The sequence below is a fragment of the Mesoplodon densirostris genome, chromosome 5 (genome assembly GCF_025265405.1).
Source record: "Mesoplodon densirostris isolate mMesDen1 chromosome 5, mMesDen1 primary haplotype, whole genome shotgun sequence".
Classification (NCBI taxonomy): Eukaryota; Metazoa; Chordata; class Mammalia; order Artiodactyla; family Ziphiidae; genus Mesoplodon; species Mesoplodon densirostris.
The window spans coordinates 5061738-5081183 of NC_082665.1; the positions used below are offsets into that span (position 1 = coordinate 5061738).

Consider the following 19446-nt stretch of genomic DNA (forward strand, 5'->3'; position numbering starts at 1 on the left):
AAGAGGGCTTAACCAGGTACTATGAAAAACTGGAATTAGGACCTAATCCTAAACCACAGAATGACATTTATCTAAAGTAATTACCTTGAGACTCAAACACATTTCAGTAGCATTTGCTAAGCTCACAAGCATATGGGATCAGGGAATTAAAAATAAGAAGCAGGTCAAATAAATGTGACTCTGGAAGTGAAAATATATCTGACTGAGTTACTTGTTTGTATTTTTAAAGGAAAAATTGAAAGAAATACATCTTACTAATATGAAAAGGTCATTGTTAAACTTTAAAAGAGAGTAAGACTAAACTAGTCCTAGCTATGAATTACCAATTTGAAATGCCTTTCCATCTGTTTCAAGGTGAGACCTGTGCATTCAGATTCTAGTGGACCCTGAAAAGCTCCGGTGCCAGGCGGGCCCACCTAAGAGTGGGAAAATATCCTGTGCCAGGCGGACGGAACTAGAAAGTCACATTTTGGAAAGAGTGAAGGAGAGTTTAAATGCTGACTTGACCCTTCCTTGTACTTCTCTCCCCGTTCCAGCTCCCTTACACTCACAGCTGGGAGAAACTGTGAAAGTTGCTGCAGTTTTAGGAGTATAAGTTTTGAACTGAGACACACCTGAGTTCGAAACATGGTTTCCCCACTAACTAGCTGGGCGAACTTAACTGTGCTGTTTGACACCCCTGAGCCTCTGTTCCCTCACCTGTAAAACAGGGATGATGTCCTTACCTCACTGCTGGGAGAGAAAAGATATAAACAGGTGCTGTGTGGGCACTTCTGGCTCAGAGCTTGACACAAAGCCCTGTAACCCAGACGGCTTTCAAGCAGTAGCCGTGCGCGAGTCTGGCAGAAGGTGGCCTCCGGGTGTTAAGCCAGACCCTAGACTTCCTGCCCCTGCCTGACGTGGCAGGGCACGCCCTGAGCTTTGAGAGAAGACCGAAGTGTTACTTTCTTCGTTTAAAGGATTCTCTTATGATTTAGCCATAGCAGTGTCTCCTCCCTCATTCCTGTTTATGATGTGTGCTTGTTGAGATTCTTTCCTACCGTGTTAGTCTTTTTAAAAACGTACTTTTTGTTTCATTTTAATTTCTTGTTTTTTATTTTATGTCTTTTTTTCTGATTTTTTTGAGTTTGCTTCATTCTTCTAGCTCATGGAACTGAATTTTTGGCTGATTTGTTTTCAGTCTTTCTCTTTTAAAAGGAAATACATTTCAAGCTATAAATTTCTCTCTAATGAGCACTGTAGCTCCACTCTACAAGACATTTTTAAAAATACACAGTTGATTATTTTCAGTAGGTCATGTAAGCATATTTATATTTCCTTGAATTTCTGGCATATTTGGTATTTTCATTTATCAATGTTTTTGATTCTCCGGCTCCCCTACTGAACTTTCCTGCTGTTTGATAGATTGCTAGCATTCTTTATTACTTCTATTGGTGTGGAAGCTACAAATTCTATTTCTACTCCTTTTTGTCAACCATGACTTTGACATGTACCCTCACATACAAAACTTAAAGTTAATGAGCTTGTCTACCCTTCTCCTGAACTTGACTTCTTTAATTCCGATCTCTTCTGCTTTTCATGCTGCTTTGTCTAAAATTTTAATTATGCCTTACTTTTAATAGCCCTATTCATCTTTTTAAAGTTAATATTTATTTGGATTTACCAGTATATGCATAGAGTTCTTCTCATTGCTTCTGGTAGCCTGGTAGCCTTGTCTGAATAGTAAAGATCTGGTAAGGCATGGACTCTAACCAATTGGGGCAGAGTCCTGACCAATAGGAAGGTGCATGGCTGAGGATGCTAAGCTCACTGGCTGAGGCCCACCTGTTACTGCAGGACACGTTTACTTCCTGATGAAATATAATCTTCAATAGTTTCTCCAGTAAGGGTCTAAGACTAGTAAGTTCTCTCTTCTTATACGTCAAAAGAACTTTGTCATGCTTCATTTTTGACTGGTAACCTAGCTGGATATAGAATTCTATATTGACATTTACTTCAGAATTTTTGTGATACCTTCTTATGACTTTCTCCCGTATATCATTGCCAATGAGCAGTCTGCTGTCATTTTATTTGTCCTTACTCTGCTAGTAATCTGTCTTTTTCTTCCTGGTAGGTTTTAATATTTTTCTCTGTTGGTGATGGTCTATAGTTTCATCTAGTTAAGAATTTTTTTAATATTTATTCTGCTTGGCTTATATTTCTGGAATCTGAAGATTCATGTTCATGTCAGTTCTGGGATTTCCTTCAGGTTTTATCTCTTCAAATATTGTCTCTCTCATTGTCTTCTTCTAGGAATCCTATTAAAAGTGCTTTGCGATTTGTTATTCTTATCTCTGTTTCTTTTAACTTCTCTTTTATGTGGTCTAACTCTTTACTTCTCTGTGTTGCACTTTGGGGGATTCATCATATCAACTTTTTTCTGTACTCTTCCTTTTTCCTCTATGTCTAGTCTAAAGTTTGTTTAGTTTTCGTTTGTTTGGGGTCAGTTTCAGAGGATTCTGGGACTCTCATTTTGTGACACACGATGGGTATTGGTCTAACAGAGACTCTTTCCCTTTTTGTTCTGTTTATTTCCTTTTATTCCTATTGCCCACCTCCTCGAGGATAACTGCTCCCAGCATTTGAAATGTGCTAATATGTTGAGCGTGCATTTTTGTAGGTACATTTTACACTGTATATTATTGTTTTATGCAAAAGTTGGTTTTAATTTACATAATCAAAGGGTATTATACATCTTTTAATTTTCATGAACACTCTGTGTTTGGAATTCTCCCACTTTGCTATGTGTAAATTGAATTCCTTGTACCTAGCAGCTGCATTGTAGTCAATGATTTGTATCCACCACATTTTATGAATCCACTTCCTCAGAGATAGGCATCCAGGTTATCTTCAAGATCCACCACCACAAATATTACTATCATTCAATCCAAAATATCTTCTATTTTTCCTTATGGATTTTCTTCAGGCCATCACCTACTTAGAAATGTGTTGTTTAATTTCCTACTAGTTGAGTTTTTTTTTTTTTTTTTTTTTTTTTTTTTTTTTTTTTTTCTGTACACGGGCCTCTCACTGTTGTGGCCTCTCTCATTGTGGAGCACAGGCTCTGGATGCGCAGGCCCAGTGGCCATGGCTCACGGGCCCAGCCGCTCCACGGCATGTGGGATCTTCCCAGACTGGGGCACGAACCCGTGTCCCCTGCATTGGCGGGCGGACTGTCAACCACTGCACCACCAGGGAAGACCTAGTTGAGTATTTTTAAAGTTATCTTATGACTATTAATTTCAATGTTAATGTTGTTTTCAGAGAACATACTTTGAGTTATTATAATTTGAATAATTGAGGGATTTTTAATGTCCAAGAATTTGATTTATCTTGGTTAATGTTCCATGTGCTCTTGGCAAGAATCTGTATTACACAGTTGTTTAGTGGAGTGTTCTTTAAGTGTTAATTATGTTAAATTGGTTTATAGTGTTAAATATTCTATATTTTATTCAAGTTTTGGTCCACTTGTTTTATCAGTCATAAGGAGAAGCATGTTAAAATCTCCCATTGTGAATTTGAGCTTTCTTTTTGAAAATAAAAATCTTCTGTCAATTTTGGCATCATATGTCTTGAAGCTATTTTGTTAGGCACATTTAAATTTATGTTAGTTATGCATTCTTGGTGGAGTGACTATGAACATTATGAAATACTCCTCTTTATCTTTGATGTTACTATTTGTCTTGAATTGCACTAAGTCTGGTATAAACAAAGCCATCTAGATTTATGATGCACAGTGGTTGGATAGTATGTTGCTTTTTAACATTTCATTTTCAACCATCTGTTTCTTTATGTTCTAAGTGTATTTCTTGTAAAATGCATTCATTTGGATCTTGTTTATTTATCTCTTCTTTAAGTGGCATTTAGTCTATTCATATTTAATGTAATTATCAACATAACTTGTATTTAGATCTTTGATATTGGTGTATGTTTCTCTTTTTAATTCCCTGACTTAGAGTGACCAAGTAATTATTTAATCTATTAACTTTTTAAATATACATTTTTGTATTATTTTTCAGGGTCACTAGGAATTACAATGTGTATCTTTAACTTAACACAGTTCAATTTCCAATTATATCAAACTCTTTACAAAATGTAGGAACACCATGATTACATGTGTAATTCCATTTATCCCCCTCTTGCTCCTTGTGCTCTTTTATTCCTCTGTATTCTATGAACCCTACAACATGTTGCTACCATTTTTGCTTTGAACAATTGTAGTTTAAATCTGTATGTATTACACAAACATAGATATGTGTCTGTACATACAAACATACATGTATTAAAAGTAATAAATAGGTCCCCTTTTTTTACCTATATTTTGCACTTTCTATGGTTTTCTTTTTTTTTCCTGCAGACTTGAGCTTCTTTCTGGAATCATATATTTCACCCTGAAGAAGTTATTTTAGCATTTCTTGTAGCACAGGTTTTCTGGCTACAAAATCTGAGGTTTTCTTTGGCTGAACTTGTCTTAATTTACCTTTCATTTTTGATGTAAACCTTGGTTAAATATAGAATTTTATATTAACAGCTTTTAAAAAAAAATATTTTGACACTTTGAAAACTCTATTTCATTCTGAGAAATTCAGTCATCACTCTTTTCATTCTTTCCTTGCATATGACCTGGCTGGGTTTTTTGGGCTACTTTTAAGATTTTCTTTCCATTTTTTTTTTTTTTAGTACGTGGGACTCTCACTGCTGTGGCCTCTCCCGTTGTGGAGCACAGGCTCCGGACGCACAGGCTCAGTGGCCGTGGCTCACGGGCCCAGCCACTCCATGGCATGTGGGATCTTCCCGGACCAGGGCACGAACCCGTGTTCCCTGCATCGGCAGGCGGACTCTCAACCACTGCTCCACCAGGGAAGCCCTTTCTTTCCAATTTTGGTTTTCAGCAGTTTGCCTCTGATGTGATAGGTGTGATTTTTAAAATTGTTTTTTAAAGGCTTTTCATGTTTGTGGTTTGCTGAGCTTCTTGGATATGTGTATTGATGTATTTCATCAATTTTAAATTTAGTGACTGTTGTCTCTTAAAATAATTTTTTTCCTATATCTCTTCTAACCTCTGGGACTCCAATTATTTATATTGCTTGAGAGTATGTTACATGTCTTGGATACTTTGTTTTATTTTATTTTATTTTTTTTACTTTTTATTCTCTATCTACTGTCAAGATGGTGTCTGTTGGCCTGCCTTTGAGTTCACTGATTCTTTACTCTGCTGTGTCCAAGTCTGCTAATAAGCTTATGCATTCTTCCTCTCTGACACCACATAATTTGATTCTGATAGCTCCATTTGATTTTCCTTTTTACTGTTTCCATTTATATGCTGAAATTCATCATCTGCTCATATTTGTTGTCATCATTTTCTTCTAGACACTTCCTCATAGATACTTTAGAATTCCTGAGTGATAATTCAGACATCTGGGTCATTGTTATATTTATTTCTATGAACTGTTTCCTCTTTTAAATGTAGGCCCCTTTTACTCACTTCTTTGTGCATCTTGTGATTTTTTATTTTATGCTGAACATAGTGTTGAGATAAGACATACTCACCTCCTGAGAAGACGTGCCCCCTGTCAGGCTGATGGTGTGAGCCTGAGTCAATCTAACATGTAGCTGAGCTGTCTCTGGACTCTGTTGCAGAGTTGGAATCTTAAGTTAGATTCAGTTCACCAAAAACTTCACACATTTTGAAGGTGGGTTTGAAACTTTGCCTTTGGAGAGCTTGGGATCAGAGCACCAGCCACACTCTTTAGATCTTTGTGCATTGCAAGGCCAGCTACAAGCTTTCCAAACCACAGCAATGCTCTGTCTGCGTTACAGCCTTCCTGCCAGTATTTTGAGTTTCTGGTGCATTCTCTTTGCTCTCTAGACCCATTCCTGGCTTTCTGCACCTGGGGGCATCTCTTTCTGCCTTTGGGCGCTGCTCTCAGCCTTTGTACTTGGTGAATTTCCATGGATCTTTGTAGTGATTCATCTCAGTTCTCCTGTTCTCCCAGCTTTTGGCATTTATTTTGTTCCTAAATATATTCTTGCCTTTTTACTTTCCTACCATAAGCCTCCTTTTTTTATTTCTTAATTACATATTAACAAATAGTCTATGTTCATTCTAGAATATATGAATATTCTATATTCATTTAAATTTATGATACCTTGCTATACTGATATCTTCAACTCAGTTTGGGGAAAAAAGGGAAGCATAAAAAACAAAGAAACATGCTTGATTTGGCAGCACATATATTAAAATTGGAACCATACAGAGAAGATTAGCATGGCCCCTGTTCAAGGAAGACACACAAATTCGTGAAGCATTCCATGTTTTTAATAGACCCACAGACATAGAAAACAAACTTACGGTTACCAAAGGGGAAAGTGGGGGGAGGGATAAATTAGGAGTTTGTGATTAACAGATACACACTACTATATATAAATTAGATAACCAACAAGGATATACTGTAGAGCACAGGGAACTATACTCAATTATACTCAATATTTTATAATAACCTATAAGGGAAAAGGATCTGAAAAAGAATGTGTCTATATATACATATATATATATATATATATATATATGTGTGTGTGTATATATATATTCTTTTATATATTATAACCAAATCACTTTGCTGTATACCTGAAACTAACACAACATTGTAAATCAACTATACTTCAATAAAAGAAAGGAAAGAAAAAGAAGAAAAAAACAAGCAAATAAGTGGGAGAAAAGTCCCAAGTTCCATAAACCTTACCTAAATAAATTTCTCATTTATACAGAACTTAAGCTTATGAATGAAATTATATAACTCTGGTGCAAGGTGAGTGTATCATTCAGGGTTCACCAGAGAAACAGAACCAGTAGGAAATAGATAGATGATACATAGAGATGTATTTCAAGGAATTAGCTCACACAGTTATGCAGTTGGGGTGAGTGAGTCTGAAATCCATAAGGCAAGCCATCAGGACAGGCTGGAAACTCTGGGGCAGAATCTGATACTGCAGTCCACAGGCAGGATTTCTTCTTCAGGGAAAGCTCATTTCTGCTTTAAGTTCTTTCAAGTTCTTTGATTAGATTGTGCTGACCCAGATTATCCAGGGTAATCTCCTTAAAGTCAACTGATTGTTGATGTTTACCACATCTACAAAATAACTTCCCTGTAACACCTACACCAGTGTTTGACTGAATATCTGAGTGCTACAGCCTAACTCTAAGTTGACACGGAAAACTGTCTATCACAGTAGGTAAGGGCATATTCTACAAGGTGGTAGAGTATGTGTTAAGGAATAGACATTAAGGAAGGAGAGAGATGTAAGTGAGAAAATGAAAGGGTTCTTTATCTGTTCATCATCCCACAGAAATGCAGTCTGGGGTTGGGTATTCTCGACAGTGCTTGGGTCTGTCATTCGAGGAACCTCTCTGCATATCGTGATGCTCCTTTCTTGTAAGCCTGAGAGAAATCCTACTAAACATTCTGTCTGGGTTTAGTAGGCATTGACTGCTACTGGAATTGTCTGAGAGAGCCAGCTGCCCAGCACCTGGAGACCCCCAGGCCCATGGGAAGGTGTAACCCCTTCTGTCAGGGGAAGAAGCCTCACTCAGATGAAGCTGTTATGCCAGCAGAAACGGGGACCCTGCTTCCAGTTGGCCCATTGTCCAGGCTACCCTGAGTGAACTCCTGGGGCCCCTTTCAGATCATTCTGCTCATTGCATCAGAACAGTCTACATGATATACATCAAAATGTTAATAGAAGGCATTTTGCTTTGGCAAGATGCAATTATGTGATCATGGTTCATTTTTTTTCTATCTTTCTGTATTTATAGAAGTTTTTACAATGTGAATATACTAATTTTATAATAAAAATCAATACAACGAATAACATTTTGAATAAAAATGGAAATGAGTTGATATGTCATAAGGAAGAAAATAAGATTCTTAATAGTTTTTCCTTTTCCGTGCGTCTCTGCCTGTAATTACCATAAGCATCTCCTGAATGTAGAGCCTGGAGTGTCTGTGTGATAGCAGTGGTCCACAGGGACAACAAAGGATTCTCTAAAGCTTGGGAGAGCTCCCCTTTGTGGGAAATGGGATAGTTTGTACATTCAGAATATTGGAAATGGTTAATCCAAAGTCTTGTCTTTTTTTCAACTAGACTGGCCAATCTTAATGAAAAAAAATTTGAATCATATCCTAAAGTACCTTGTGCCTTAATAAAATTAGCTCAGTGACTTTGCTATTATGCTGTCTCTGTTCTTCTTGCTTTATGAGAAACTGTCAGATTGGTATAAAATTTAGATAAGAAATTGTGGCACATGAAGAATTTGAAAAGGGGGTGGTACACATACATTCTGCATCCCTTGCTGTACACTTTAGTCAAAAATAGTTTATATTATCAGAAGTGGGAAAAGATGAGCAGACAGAAAAAATATTAAGCTGCACTACCAGGAATACGGAAACAAAACAGGACCCTATGAGGCCTTCCCAGGAGAGAGCGCCCCTCCCCCGTGCCTCCCTCTGCCTGCCTCTGTCTGTAGCAAAACTTTAGTCAGAGGATAAGTTTAATCAGAGAAATAAGAAAATGCAGAAACAAAGGAAAAGCAAACAGGACAAAGTAATAATAGTTTAGTCATTAAGCAAAGTCAAGGACCTGTAGTTTCTCCTCAAGGGCTATAGATAATATTCTGAGCCATACGTTTTGAGCTGTTTTTTAAATACTGAACCCTCCACCAGGTGGAAGAAGTTAACTACATGATGACTAGACTGTAACCATGGCATAGCTGCCACAATTCTGAGAACTGACATCAAAGAAATGGGAACAAACTGACCCTGGAACTGAAGACTAACTGTACCTAAAATAATCAAGATGACACTGATCAGACCATCGCTGGCCAATTTCAAGATGACGGTCAGAGCTGACTGTGCTGTTTCTGCATGTAACCCCCTCCTTCTGTTTATATACCCCTGAAACTCCCCTTTAAAAGCCCTTGCTCACTGATCGGCAGTGGGGGAGCCAGCCTTTGGACATGAACTTTCCCTCTCCCCCAGTTGCCAGCCTCTGAAATAAAACAACTTTTCCTTTTGACCAACACTTGCCTCTCAAGTATTGTCTTGTGAGCAGCGAGCAGCCAGACCTGAGCTCTCTAACAGTACTATATCAAGACCTGTAGTCTGTAGAGAAAAAATTCTCATAGAATATACCCAAAATATCCTGAAAGCTGAATTTTAATGTTTTTCAAATCAGTGTTTCTGATCATTTTCAAATCAATTTAATTAACAACTAATATTCATGTAGTGCTTCTATTGTGCCTGAAAAATGTCAGGAATAATAATACAATAGTAAACAGAACATACTAATGCTTGCCCTTGTAGAGCTAAATGTTCCAGTGCGGACAGACAGATGATGGACATAATAAGTCAGTTACTTCCATGCCCTGGCTATTGTAAATAGTGCTGCAATGAATATTTGGGTGCATGTGTCTTTTTGAATTATGGCTTTCTGCAGGTATATGCCCAGGAATGGGATTGCTGGGTCATATGATAGTTCTAGTATTAGTTTTTTAAGGAACCTCCATACTATTCTCCATAGTGGCTGCACCAATTTACATTCCCACCAACAGTGTAAGAGGGTTCCCTTTTCTCCACACCCTCTCCAGTTTGTAGATTTTTTGATGATGGCCATCTGACTGGTGTGAGATGATACCTCATTGTAGTTTTGATTTGCATTTCTCTAATAATTAGGGATGTTGAGCATCTTCTCATGTGCTTCTTGGCCATCTGTGTGTCTTCTTTGGAGAAATGTCTATTTAGGTCTTCTGCCCATTTTTTGATTGGGTTGTTTGTTCTTTTGATATTGAGCTGCATGAACTGGTTGTATATTGTGGAGATTAATCCTTTGTTGGTTGCTTCATCTGGAGGGAAATCCAAGGAAGAGGGAATACATGTATATATGTGGCTGATTCACTTTACTGTACAGCAGAAATGGACATTGTAAAGCAACTATACTCCAATTTAAAAAAAAAAGACGATTTAAGATCAAACTGAGTTCAAAATCCAAAAAAACAGTCAGTTACAAAGTATGTTAAAAGCAATAATTAAGATAGGGATGGATGGGGAGGTGGAATGTGGTATAAAATGAGAATTATTATAAGGGACAAAATAAAGACCCTACTTGATTCATTCCCTGAAGTGGGAACTCTTTGGTTTAACCTACTTCATAGTGGGCAACTGATGAAATTGACTCCAATTTCATGAGCCTTACTTAGTCTGGATGATCTGGTTCAGTGTTAAGAGCAACCAAGGAGAGACTTCTGTGGTCTTGCCACTCTTAGGGTCCACTGACCTTGAGAGCCGATTCTATTTTTATTCCTATTTGATGGGGAGAGGAGGAGTAGGAACAAGAGCCCTAGGTATGTCTTAGCAACAAAGACCTGGGCATTAAGAAGTGAGCTGCCTTGTGCACAGTCAGTGCAGTTCATGGGTGTTGAAAGATTAGGATGCTGGCATGAGTGACCCCAAAGCCAGAGCCAATTTATCCCCTAGTAAAATAGGCACAGTGTCTAGGGCCACTATAATTTTAGGATCCCATGAAAATATTTTAATTTCTTTCCAAATCAGAAGAAAAAATGAACATAATCCAGCCCAGATTGCATTTGTCTTAATACTGCTAGTCATAAAATATAATCTTAAACAATTTTTTGAAGGAAAGACCCATGAATGTCTTAATGTGGCTCTGCCCACAGGCCCGTGCCTTTCATAGTAATATTGCCAACACCCCCTCCTTCTGTTTTTTTGTTGTTTGGCATTTCTCCTTGTCACTGAAGGAAAGATGCTTATGCACTTGGAATGGGGTCGTCAACCCACACCCATGCCCACCCTTGTTGTGTGACATAAACAGATGCCTATAGAGGAGCCAGGAGGCCGAGATTGTCACCTTGCACAGTTCCCAGCACTAGGTAGCACTGTGATGCATAGTTCTTAAATGAGCGAGTGAATGAATAAATGAAGGAATGCTTGAGTTAATGAATGAGTGAATACTTTCATGAATGACTGAATGAGTAAATGAATTAACAAATGCTTGAGTGAATGAGTGGGTGAGTAAATGAATGGATGCCTATGTTGGTGATGATGGTATTTCCTTTTCTCTTTAGCTGACTTTTTTTTTTTCAGAGAAATGTGGCATCAACCCCACCGAATGTTTCAAACAATGATGTTGTTTTAAAAGCATTCTGTGCCACATAATGCGTGCTGTCTTGAACTAAAAGGAGAATTAGAAATAATTTGGAATTCAGTTAAAGATAAATTTGCTAAATCCAGTCCATGATAAATTCAAATTACTTTGGAGCAGTAAAGGATGTGTTGGATGGTGGGCAGCTTGGTCGAAAGCCAAACTGTGATGAACTCAGGCCTTGAGAATCAGTGGTTACATAGAGAGCCTTCAACTATTTAGGTGTACTTGAGGGTCACAGGTCCAGCGGTTGCTGTCTTTTAATGTAGAGCAGGTTACATGGGACTCCCTTGATTACGTTATTAAGATTCCAGCCTGCTCCTTTTCATCTTTTCCTTTCTCTGTGTGATGAAGTGTTAAGTTATGCTGGGCTGTGGCATCCTGCCACCATCTCAGGAAATATTCCCAGAGAGGACTGGCTCTTCCTGAGCTGCAATCTCCCAGCATCAACGGTGCCAAATGCTTCTGCACTGTCTCCTGAAGCACATGCTTATGACAGGCTAATTGGAAAACCCTGAACCATGAAATTTAGGACAATAATAACATATGTGAAAGTGGGAAAAGGATGAAAGTGAAATGATCCATTTAGTGGGGGGGAAATAGAACTGGGTTTCAATCAAGACTTCAATGTCTACCCTTTTGGTTTGAGAATTCACATTTTAGCTTTATTTTTGTGTCTCTCTTTTTTTTTTTTTTTTTGCGGTACGTGGGCCTCTCACTGTTGTGGCCTCTCCCCTTGAGGAGCACAGGCTCCAGATGCGCAGGCTCAGCAGCCATGGCTCACGGGCCCAACCGCTCCACGGCATGTGGAATCTTCCCAGACCGGGGCACGAACCCGTGTTCCCTGCATCGGCAGGCGGACTCTCAACCACTGCGCCACCAGGGAAGCCCTGTGTCTCTTTTTATGAATCTTCTGTTAGCTGATGTGCAAAGTTTACGTGAAAGGATGCATGTATTGTAGGTATCTGTGTCAGGGATGGGGGACATGTGTGTGTGGAATGGACAGGAGGTACAAGGGTCCAGTTGTCCAATATAAGGCTGGAACCTAGAGTTTTGGAGGAAGACCTTTATAGATCCCTAAATGTAGCTGAACTTGATTCATTAGGAGGTGTTTTCCATCTCAAAGTTGTATCTTGCCTTTTAATGTAATGGTAAAGAAAAATATGAACTGGAACCATGAGCCCTTCCACAGATGCAGGAATCAGGCTGCTGATTTTACACACCTTGAAGACCTCAAGGCACTGACTGCAAACATATGGTTGTTGATAATTCAGAAGCCATTCACAAGGTAGGGACAGCAATTGAGATTTATGGAAATAAATCCCAATTTAAATCTGATATGTTACTTATCCCAGCTGTTCCTCATGAGGGGCTTGTCTCTATGGTGACAGTGTCATGAGGCTTCTCCATAACATGGTAGCATCTCAACATTCTTTTGTTGGATTGACATCCAACAGACTGCTGAAATCCTGGGTAGTCTGGAGCCAGCTAAAAGACCTGGGGCCACCACTCTGACCACTGAGAGTTTATTATGTGGCCACAAATGGCTTCTTCTCCTCTACATAAGAGTAGAGCCTCCTCTTTGTTTTCTTCAGTGTCTTCTTATCTAATTGCCCCAAATGCTGGGAAACTCTCCCATGTTACAAGCCTCACTGGCCACATGGGTCATTCAGACATAGGTTCCCAGCATCCCTGGGGCACTAGAACAGGTCTGGCCCAAGAGCAGAAGCTTGTACCTTGGCTGGCAGAGGAGAGCATGCGTGCAAAGGCTACAGTCCTTTGTACTTGTGTCTTTGCTTGTAGTCTTAGCAACATTATTACAGGACAGCAAGGAACCAGATCAATATGGTGCATCTTGGAGGCACACAGATTTTCCTTAAGGTCAAGTAATTTCTCATGCTAATTCTGAATTAGAATAAGCTTGCATGTATTATGGATAAAATGTTGTTTCACACATTTTTAAGTCAGACACAAAGTTTCAAGGAATGTGGGACCCATGAGGGGACAGTTGGGCTCCGCCCTTTCAGGTTCCCATCACTATTTCAGAGCTGTGAGTCTTTTATGGTATCTCAGCCTTTTTATGTCTCTCTCTTTTCCTCTTCCTGCCAAAGTCAACCTTCTTCTTTTCTCACTGTATCAGGGCTTCTACTACCTCCGACCTCTAACCACCCTCCTTTCAGCTTCTGCCTGCTCCATGTCGGCTGAGAGCCTTTGTAAATCATCCGTGGAGTCTCCCCAGGGAGGGGGTCTGCTCTTCACATGCCACACAGGGCACAGCCTCCCACCCCCCAGGCCAGCCTTAAGCCCAAACAAGCCTCAAGCCCAAGCCAAGGAGGTGAGTCACAGAGTACAAAGCATGACCCTTCGGAAGGAAAACCTGGGGGGGCAGGATCATGGCACCTTTCTGAACTTCTCAGACAGGGGTGGAGGGGCTACAGTCCCTACTGTGTAGTCTGACCATTGAAGTCAGCTCCCTTTTCCCTCCTCAGGGGCCATTTCTCTCTCTCTGTCCTGTGCAGGTTTTAATATCACCCCTCCTTTCTCTGCCAACATAGGCTCTGGGTCTCACCCTCAGATAAGCCTTGAGAACCCAGTGCTTTTCTTCCACATGAAAACCGGCAGAGAGTCACATGCTTTAGGGGACAGGAGAGCTTCCTTGAGTGGAGATAGCATGGGGAAGTTGGGTACAGCCCAGCATTTAGGAGCCTGGCCTCAGGAAAAAGATCAACCAGGAACGGGTCGACAGGTGCGCTTGGGTAATTTATTCGACTGCTCTGAGGTCATTTCTAAAATAGAGACAAGAATGCACACAATGATAGAAAAAATAATACCAGTGGCTCCCAACACTGTCAAGTCCAACTTCCCTTTTGATAACAAACATGTTGTATAAACTCTTCACTTCCTGAAGTGAAATTTATAAGTAATGTTACCTACCTACCCACACACCTAGTCTGCATTCCTAGTGATTCAACGCAGAGGGCAAACCTCCAGCCTCTTGTGCCTGAGCAGATATGTAGTGAAATACAGATTTTATTAAAAACTGATTTTTGTTAATCCTGTCTTTAGATTATTATTAATTCAATATATTGAGTTTTTAATAGCTTTATTCAAGCTTGATTTACATATCATAAAATTCACCCATTTTACATGTACAATTCAATGTTTAGTATATTTACAGAGTTGTGAAACCTCCACCAAAATCTAATTTTAAAACACTTCCATTAACCCCAAAAGAAATCCCATGTCCGTTAGCAGTCATTCCACATTTCTACCCCAATTTTAGGCAACCACTAATCTACTTTCTTACAGAATTGCCTTTTTTGGACATTTCATGTGAATGGAGTCATATAGTATTTGTGGTCTTTTATGTCTGTTGTTTTTCACTTATCAAAATGCTTTTGAGGTTGTATCAATACTTTGTTCCTTTTTATTGTTAAATAATATTCCCCCGTGTGCATATATCACATTTTGTTTAACCATTCATGAATTATAAATGGTGATGCTACTAATACTTGGATACAAGTCTTTTACAGATGTTTAAACATTCCATGGGTAGGGAAGTGATATTATTTATTATTTTCAGGAGGGCCATTGGCGTCTTGAAAAGGGTGGAAGACTCTGAGTGAAGTTCCGAACTAAGAAAACATACAACCACAACCTTCCTCTAGTTGACAGACTAGTCATATTGTTGAAAAATTCAGTAGGCATTAGGACTGGGTGAAAAATACTCATATTTGTAAGCTAAGTAGAATTAGACTCTAGGTTCTGATAATGGCAAACAAGTTTATCATCTATGTGAACAAACAAAAGGCTTGTGAGACTTGGAGAGATTATTCACCACATGGGATTGGCCTGCACATTTAGGAATCAAGAATCCCCGCTTCTCTCCCGCCTCTGCAACCCCACGGGGCTCCAGTCATAGTGGAAACACACAGTCCCCATAGGTTTTCAGAATGGCCTGAGGATGGAACCTCCCCACTGAAACTGTGCAGACAGAACCCGCACGATCGGACATGCATTGACCGTTGATACGTACCCATGACCAGTAGGCTCCCTCCGTGTGGTCTAGACAGCAGTCCCGGAAGCACGGGCAGGCTTACAGAGTGGGGCAGAGTGGCTCAGAGTGCCCTGTTCTGTCAGAGGCGGGGCTGGTGTGATGCTGGGGAGGTACTCGGTGCCATCCCCAAGCATGTGCCCAAAAACAGGACGAAGGAAAGCCGGCAACACTGATGGAGAGGTAACAGGAGGAAGATGGTGGTGGGAGATGAACTGAATAGGTAAAGCAGCTCTGCCTGTTCTCTCTAGCTTGTTTCTGTGCAAAATCAGAACTGTTTCCCCAAATTTACTTCCTCAGCCTCCGTGAAGAACTTAGATGAGACAAACTAACCATTGTTTTCATTGCTGTTCCTCTTGGGGAAATTCATGCTTGATAATATTTTTTTTTTTCCTGCAGATGGTCTGTTTTTACCCTAAAGCACTTTGTTTCCAGTAACTGTGTGCTTCCCTCTAATACAAGGTTTCAAGGGGGAAAATTGCCAAAAATACTTTACGGTGATTTGCTTTTTTTCATATTTGGAAAGGCTGACCAAATACGTGTATTGTGGTCATTGTTCAATTTAAAAACAGGGCAGAGGGTAATGTTGACGGACGGGAAGGCTGAGGCTCAGGGACTTCCGGTCCTCGTCTCAGGCAGCGACCCAGCCTCAACATTACAGCCTCAGCTTTTCCTTTTTCCTCCCGAATTCTCTATTAGGAGGCTAGTTTTGCTTTGGTTTTCCTGTTTTTATAGCTCTGCTTCTAAACATGCAACTGAAAACCGTGAGTTACTGAATCAGCTAGAGGTGTTCATTCACTAAGAAATTTTATAATGTGTATATTATATATTTTTTTCGAAATCAAGGTGATGCCATTGGTCTGGTAGAAGTTTGCCAATTTCTGGATTGGTCTTTCATTGCTTCTCTACCATGTGTGCGTAGATGGCATGGTTTCAGGTGATTAGCCATCCTAGTCACCCAGGGACAGAGGAGGTAATGAGGATGCTTGACTTTCAGCATAAAAACCTGGACAATCCTGGGCAAACCCAGAGGGTTAGCCACACTCTAAGTGGTCCCGGTTTGCAAGAATACCCTAGCTGTGTTGTCATTGAGAGATGCAACAGCCCTCCATGACAGTGGGCTCTCCCACTCTGTGTGAGCTTTGCTCGGGGAGAGGTCAGCCTGCCTCACTGCCCATCAGCCAGTGCCTCTATCAGCCAGACACTGGACACTCTTTCTTGTAGCATCTCTCTCCTGTCCGTTGGTTTTCTGCGTGTGGGCTGCAGACGTCCCAGCGCTGTCACCTCCATAGTCATTTTTTTTAAGGCAGTAAAGAATGAGTTTCTGTGTGTATTACGGTGAGGGGATCACTTCCCTTGACCCTTTTCAGGCTGTCGAGGTGATCTCAGCAGAACCGGGTAGTAAAACATAAGGCTTCGGCCTCACACACTCAGACACATAGTGGAGTGCCGGGTTTCAGATCTGTGTAATTTTGTGTAATTATATTCAATTACTCACTCAATCTCTGATGACTTTCTAATGAGCTGTTATTTTCAGAGGTAGTGGAAAAATCAGTTCAGGAAGAAATGATGTGAGGGAAATAAATAAGGAAGTGACTGGTGAAGAATTAGAGAAAACCCATTGCTCACCTTTCTCGGAGCAAGTGCTGTGTCTGGGGAGGGGGCACTACGGGACATTGGAGGACCTGGAAAAGAAAAAGATGATGTTACAGAAGTTGAACACACCCTTCATAAAGAGAGGCCAGCATATGGGGAAGGTCAGTCAAATGGACAGACGGCTAGGTTCGTTTAATCTTTGAAGAAGTCAGCAAAGTCTTTTCTTATGTAAAGACTTTATATTTTAGAGCAGTTCTAGGTTCACTCGAAATTGAGAAGAAGGTACAGAGAGTTTCCATATACCCTCTGCTCCCCACCCCCACCACCATCAGCATCCCCACCAGAGTGATGCATTCACCACAGTCAGCACACCGACATCAGCTCATCGTCATCACCCAGAGTCCGTAGTTTACACTGCGGTTCAGTCTTGGTGTTGTACATTCTGTGGGTTTGGAAAATGGTACAATAACAGGTTTCCACCATTATAGTATCATAAAGAGTAGTTTCAGTGCCCTAAAATCCTCTGTCTCCCCCCATTTCATCCCTCCCTTCCCTCACCCCCAACTGCTGGCAACCACTAATCTTTTTTACTGTCTCCATAATTCTGCCTTTTCCAGAATGTCATATAGTTGGAATCATACAGTGCATAGTCTTTTAAGATTGGTTTCTTTCATTTAATAATATGCATTTAAGTTTCATCTATGTCTTTTCATGGCTTTATAGTTGTTTCCTTTTTATCACTAAATAATATTCCATTGCCCAGATGTACCACAGTTTATTTATCCCTTCTCCTGAAGGATATGTTGATGGCTTCCAAATTTGGCAGTTATGATTGAAGTCACTTTTAAATAATGAAAAATATGTAAATTGAGCAGTTTAGAAAGTGAGATATTCTAGATGTTATTTTAAAATTTGAAATATACACAAAGCCTCCCGCCACCCCATCCAGGCTCCCTTAGTACTTTTGCTACCAGTTCTTTCAATCCTTGAAGCAATTTCAGTAACTGCCTGTACATGCCTTCTCATCTCCAAGAATGGAAACAACTACTTTGTCCATTTGCTTTTGTCATTATTATACTTCATGAAATAGTGTTATAGTGAGATCTGGGATTGAACTAAGATTTGAAAAAAGAGAGAGGAAGAGAGAGACAGAGAAGAAAACCATCTCCCTGTGAAAAACCTTCACAAGTCCCATATAAGTTGTAAAGCATTTGAAGAAAAGCCAGGGGAAATAGACGAAATGACTTGTCATTTCACCAAACAAAAGCTGAAGGGTGACCATATAAATGGTCAAATGGCAGCCCTGAAAGCAGTGATCTGTCACTGTGTAAACAGTGAGCTGAAAGACTTAAACAAAAACAACGTGGTTTACGTTCTTCCTAAGAACTTCCTGCCTGTGAGAAAACGATGTAATGACACGTATTCAATATACGCACGTGAACACACTTTTTGTAGGTTATGCTTTCTAGGGATTTGTGTACCTCTGAAAAGAACTATTCCATATGGGGTATGTTGCCACCAGGGGGCTCTGGGTGCTGGCATATTTAGTCTGAATGACTGGGTTTCCATTGTTGACTGGTGATCATCACCTTTTGCTCAGGTCATTAGACAGGCGTGGAAATGAGAGTCACACCACCTAGGCTATAGCCCAGCTCCTTATCAATCCAAAATATGGATCCTGAGCTGTTGTACTATACTGTTCAATCTACTGCTGACAATATCAAAGTTGGCCATTTCAGGTTTTTCTTTCTTTCCCAACAGTAGCATTTATCACTGTTTGTTAACCCATGACCCCTAGTGTAATCCCCACAAACAAGGAGGACTTAGTAGAATATTAACAATGGGTAGAAAACACCCACATCTTCACCTGGTTCAGTATGGGGTAGGTGTCAGCCTCAAGGTGCTTGTAGATGTTCACAGGAATGCAGGGTCATGGAATCTAGCCAGGAACTTCCAGATCATACTCTCCAATTCCCCACCCTGTGTAGGAGTTCCCTGAAGAGCCACCTTGCCTACCTGACTGCTTGTCTTCTGGTTCTGCTCTGGGGTTTTCTAGGCATCTCCTACTTCACAGGCAATTTATTCCATCAGTGGACACAAGATCCTTCCTTGTGTTGAGGCAATGTATGTGGACTCCCTGTGAATTCTGCCAGTTGATTTTGATATATTCTCATCTAACTGTTCTAAGAGCAATAGTGGATGAGAATTTGGCAAAAAGTGTTGCATTTAAAAATAAAGGAAAATTTTGAAAGCACAAAGACAGCTTTATAGGGAGTCACAAAATGCTGAACTATCTTTGTGCTGTTCTATTTCAATAGACATAATAATAAGATGACTTTTGTATGACTTGTATGTCCTGAATCATTCATATTTTATGCTTGCAAATTTTTGTGTGTTGTGTGAATGAGACCATCAGGCCCCAGAACTACAACATGAACTTCTGATGAATTCTGTTTCTACACCCCCATCGGTGGAATTTTCATCATTTTCTTTTATGTGCACTCCCTACTGTTACCCACAAAGAAAAAGGTATCAACTCACAA

General features: G+C 40.0%; 1 protein-coding gene and 1 non-coding gene across 2 annotated transcripts in view; both read left to right on the forward strand.

The window, feature by feature from the left end:
- Positions 1-19446, forward strand: part of DSCAM (DS cell adhesion molecule) — a 753140-nt gene that overhangs the window by 239327 nt on the left and 494367 nt on the right. The window lies entirely within an intron of this gene.
- LOC132491511 (U6 spliceosomal RNA) lies at positions 6253-6359 on the forward strand. Its single transcript, XR_009532721.1, has one exon. It is a non-coding gene; the product is annotated as a U6 spliceosomal RNA (small nuclear RNA).